This window comes from Rhagoletis pomonella, unplaced genomic scaffold (genome assembly GCF_013731165.1).
Source record: "Rhagoletis pomonella isolate Grant_MI unplaced genomic scaffold, Rhpom_1.0 Rhpom_scaffold_00009, whole genome shotgun sequence".
In the NCBI taxonomy this organism is placed as follows: domain Eukaryota; kingdom Metazoa; phylum Arthropoda; class Insecta; order Diptera; family Tephritidae; genus Rhagoletis; species Rhagoletis pomonella.
Window position 1 is genome coordinate 26606149 of NW_023458563.1, and position 5697 is coordinate 26611845.

Here is a 5697-nt window from a genome sequence, read left to right on the forward strand (position 1 = left end):
TGTTACCAAGTAGTGTTTAGTGTTGGATAATTTTTGCTCTTAAAATTAAGAAATTTATGTTGAGCAAAAATAAAACTAGGTACTCAAAAACGTGAATATGTGGTAGATTTCAGACCTTGTGTGGTAGATGCTCAAAAAAGTGGAGGATCTAGCACAATGTGGTAGAAGTCCGATCACTGATTGTCAGCGTTCAGTGGGAGGCAAATTTTCAAAGAGAGGGGTTGTTCTTGCGCAGATAATTTTTCGTTAGAAATTTGCTGGGACAAAAAGGACAATCATGCACAAAACCACCTTTTTATATGACGGTTTTCTACCAACTGAGCCTAATAGCAGCGTTCGGCTCTCTTATTTACGAACACATGCGCAAGCAAAATCGTTAACACGTTATTGTTCGCCAGTATGAATTAGCACATACTATTTTTTACATATGTATAATCAATTTAAACTTTATTGATTTATTAATAAAAAAAAATAGGTTGGTTGGCATTTCGTGATGTTGAATTATTTTTAATAAATAGACTACAAATATATTTAGAAGTTGTTCCTCTATAAACAAAGAGGTGAATATAATAGCCTTCGGCAATATACATTGCATAAAATGGGTTAATACACGTACACGGCTAATGCTTACCCTTTCGGTTTAAAATTTTTACCCCGCATCAATCACCTGCTTGCCCGCGCTGCTGCGCGCGAACTGTTCTGCCGCCCATCCCTACTCTAGATGGTCGGAGAGAGAGAACACCACCTTGCGGAGTGCTCCTATTGACCCTGCACTGAGTATAGACACTCCCCCACTCCGCCCGACAGTTCTGTCACGAAGTAAGCTTATTAGGTTGGTTTTAACCCCCAGATTATGAACATACTTGACTATTGCCTCTGGAGTGATATTGTTTAAGGCCCCCTCGATATCAAAGAAGGCCCCTACTGCATAATCTTCATGCGTGAAGGCTTCCTCTGACCACTTTACCAATGAGTGCATGGCGGTATTCACAGACCTTTTCTTGCAATAAGCATATTCAGCTCTTGAAAGACAGTCACGATAAATCGCGTTTGTTATGTACAGGTCTATCAGTATCTGTAGCAATTTTAGCGAAAGCGTTTTTGTCCAAAACGAAGAGACTGATAGACCTAAATTCCCTAGGGGAAACATGAAAACATGAAACATGTACGTACCTTCATTTTTTTTTTTACTTTCAGGAATTAGAGTACAAAAAAAAAACTGAGAGGGTTTCGTTCCGGGATGTTTCGATGCGTATGCTTTTGTGCGCCTGGCTGGTGCCTGAAATTCAAAAAAGGCAATTTTTTAAACTAACTTTATCGCCAGAAAACTAAAAATCGGGCTGCTGAACATATAGATTTCGGGCAATTTCTCAAAAACTGGTTAGTCGATTTTATTCTAAGTTTCCTGAAGTATAGCCCAAAACCATAGCTTTAGTTTGGTATATGGCCTATATCTGGGGAAACTTTTGTTGTAGAGATAATGTGATTCAATTTGAAAAAAAGTCGCTCCAAATAGCGACAAATGGTTAAAAATTAACATATTCGTCTAATTTGGTTACTTTATGTTATCAACAGAACATACCCAATTCTCCGCAAAAAACTGTCCAATCCCCGATTGATATCTAAACCGAAATTCCCTGCAAACCGGGGGAATTTCCCGCGAGTTGACTTCCCTACGCGATACATAATTTGTAGGCTGTGTAAGTCCACTGGCGTGCTTTGTTGAACTCGGCCAAAATCGCGGTTCCAGCGCCAAATAAGAAGAAGTATGTCGCTTTCTGATTTTTATAGAAATCTTTTTATTTTTGCTGGTTTCTTTGGTTTCATATAAATAAGTATGTATTATTCATATACATAAGCATATATATATGTATGAATGTATTTACGAATTCAGTGTGAATGCTATGATATCGGGGCGGGATATTTGGTGAACCGAGCTAGCGTTATTGTGAATAAGTAAACGTTTATATACCCGGCGCAGGTACCAAATATCGTCGTTTCAACTTTCTCTAAACTACCTTTGCATGATAATCAGGACTGTTTTTCCCGATTTCAAACGTTTTCAATTATATGCTGAGTTAGAGCCAATGATATAATTGAACCAAGTTCGGTAGAAATCAATAAAGTGGTTACCGAGATATACTTTTTAGTCATGAAGTGGGCGGTGGCACGCCCAATTCCTAAAGGCCTATAGCATTCTTATTTATTGTTAAAAGATTGTTGTAACTATCAACTTGGAGTAAATTAGCATCCTCAGTTATTGAAATATCGGAGTTTTCATATTTCTGAAATTTACAGTTATACGGGAAGCGGGTGTAATTTTAGTCCGATTTGAATAATTTTTAACGAATTGCTTTTCCGTACCAAGGTTATTAAGTGAACCGAGTTTGGTGGAAATTGATAAATCGGCTACCGAGATACAAATACATATGTGGTCATAAAAATTTATAAAAATCAAACTGTTTGCTAAGTGGTTATTGCAATCATCGATTTTAGGGAATTAGCTTAATAGTTACGGATTTATCGCAGTTTTCGTGTTTCTGTAAATTACTGTTATACGGTAGGTGGGTGTGGTCATTGCCCGATTCCAAAGATTTTCAATAGATTTCTTAGATGGACCGTAGGCAAGACACATACCGAGTTTGGTAAGGATTGGTGAAGCGACTACTGAGATACAGCCTTTCATCATAAGCGGGATGTGTCACGGCTATTTTTACCAAACTTCTACTTCACATATTAATTTTCAACAATTTACATCCAATATTTACTGAAATATCGTAGTTCTTGCATTTTTCGAAAATAACTTTATATGGGAAGTGGGCGTGGTTATAGTCCGATCTCGCCCACTCAATACCAACCTACCCTGGATAAAGGGAAACCTATATACCAAATTTCATTGAGATATCTCAATTTTTGCTCGAGTTTTCGTTTACATGGACCGACGGACGGATGGATAGACATGGCTTAATCGAGGTCTCTTTTCATTCTGATTATTTATGTATACATTCGTTTTGGCTGTTACAAATAACCGTTATGTGAACAAAGTTAAATACCCTTGTGCACAAGTGCACTCGGGTATAAAGAGGCGAGTGCAGCACCGTACTCGTGATAGAAGTTAAACTTCTTAATAAAACACATGTGTGCAGCGTAGAGAATGAGACGAATACAATTGCTTATTCTATCTAATGTTGGTACCAAGTTTCTACGTTTTTATAATTTTTCACATTTAATCTTTTTTTTTGTTTTTTCTATATATATATTTTTTTTGATACGAAGGATATGATCATCCTTTGCCACATTCTGTATTCGAAAAATTATATGGTTAAACGGAATTCAATTCAGTGTTAAATATTTGAATAAATCATTCAAATTTAGATAGGGTTTTTAGAAATTTATCTAAGAAAAATAAAACATTTACACCTAAATTCATAAAAAATAAAGAAGACTTTATAAATAGAAAATTTCTTTGTAAATTTCACTTTATAGAGCTCTTTAAATCTATTTTATTTTTTATGCATAGGGCCGTTAGATTTTTGTTGATTTTTAATTTGCTGTCGCAAAATGATTGATAACAAATAAAACACCTCTTTGAGGTAACTATTTCTATTGACGAAAGCTGAACTAGAAACACAAAATTTATGATATCAATTTCATGACGAAAATTATACGAATTTTTTTAACTGCCTTGGAAACTAACGCCAATGGTTGTAGTTATTCGGAGCCATGATAAAAAAATAGGAAGGTAGAACTGCTGAGAGGAATTTTTCAAATTCTTGACGTTTGCTAGCAATTTAATTTAAAATTTTTACACACAAACTCACACACTCATTCTCATTTTCAATCTAAAACAACTTTAAACAATTCCTTTTTTTTACTCCCAATTTTATATGATTTTAAAATGTTGGCAAACTTCAAAAAAAATCATGGCCGACGAATTGAGAGAACGGTTTTAGCTTGCTATGTTTTTATCATGATTCGGAATGTTTCAAAGTTCTGCCTACTTTTAGAAACACAAAATAAAAAAATAAAAACTTTAGCAACGATTCGTATGAATAAAATTATTTTTCGTCAGTTTCCAGTTCATTTAAAAATATCGTATAATTATCGTCATGAAATTGATATCATAAATTTTGTGTTTCTAGTTCAGCTTTCATCACTCAAAATATTTACCTCAAAGAGGTGTTTTATTTGATATATTATTCTGTAAAAAAGGCGCTTATTACGAGCGATCTACAACTCAAACAGAGACAAATTGTACATCAAATTAAAGTGTTCGATCTGTAACTTTGCACAAACTTTTCAGATTTAAGATTCATTAACCCATTTTCGAAATATTTGCGTCGAAAGACTTTAAAATTTTTACATTGAGCAAAGCATTTAAGTGGCAGTTTTTCTGCAGCGCACTAACCCATGCGCAACTACAAAAACGCCGCTACGCAACTTTCAACCCGGCAAAAAATGCGACTACTCCGGAATGACTTCGAGAGCAATCGCAAAGGAACATGCGACTAATACCACTTTTGATCTCTTTATATAGAATGAACTGATCGCTTTTGTTCGAGCATGTCCTATGAAGAGACTAATTGTTCACCTTTATACCCGAACGGGTATAAAAAGTGACTAGTCACTTTTAAAAAATACAAATACAAATTTGCGCCAGCTGAGATTCGAACCGGGGTGCTTAGTTTTGTTAGGCGAATATTCTCTCTGTGTGCCAACACCGCACATGGAATTTCATTGACTAAGTGCGTACATATCACTAAATCGTTAATAGTACCCGTTAGAGATGAGTTGGGGACTAATTGATCTCCAATTATACCCATAAGGGATGAGTCGAGACTAATTGACCTCCATTAGTACCCGTATAAGACTAGTTGCGACTAATTAATGCCCAATCATACCCGATTGAGAGTAATCTCGGAATACTCTCTTTAGAGATTAGTCGCACAATTTTTTGCAGGAAAGCGCAGAAGTTACAAATACATTCAAACGTCCTGTACGTATACTCATTTTGTTCTGCTAGTTTTCATCCAGTATGAAACCGTGAGAATAACCCCAGCAAAAACTTTTCTGTTTTTGGTAAGCGCTTACTTTTTGTATCGATGGAATAACGCATTACAATTCGCCTCAAGTCAAAAATTTTCACTTTATCGTTTACCCACTGCATTACTTGTAAGCATTTTTACATTCTCTCGCTTACCTCCAATGGCATGCCCAGGTTAAAGTAATGTGCTTTGTAAACTAGAAGGTATGTGGTGGATTTCGAAAAGTGCTTCCCAATCGAGATTCACCACTTACCTTCTAGTTTATAAAACATATTACTTTAACCTGGGCCTGTCATTGGAGGTAAGCGAGAGAATATAAAAAAAGTGAAAATTTTGTCTTGCGGCGAATTGTAATGCATTACTCCATTGATACAAAAAGTAAGCGCTTACCAAAGAATCAAAGTTTCCGCAGAGATTGTTGTGATAAAGCGCAAGATTTGCAAAACAAAAATGTTGCTTTTGCCTCTGTACACATACCCATACATAAATCTTACATGGTTGATTTCGATGTTTTTTTTCTACGACAAATATGGTTCTATTTTAATTATAAATCTATTTATCTACATACATATATACCATCGCACAGAGACAATTTCCATATCAAATTAAGGTGCTCCATTTGAAACTTTGCACAAACATTTCAGATTTAAGA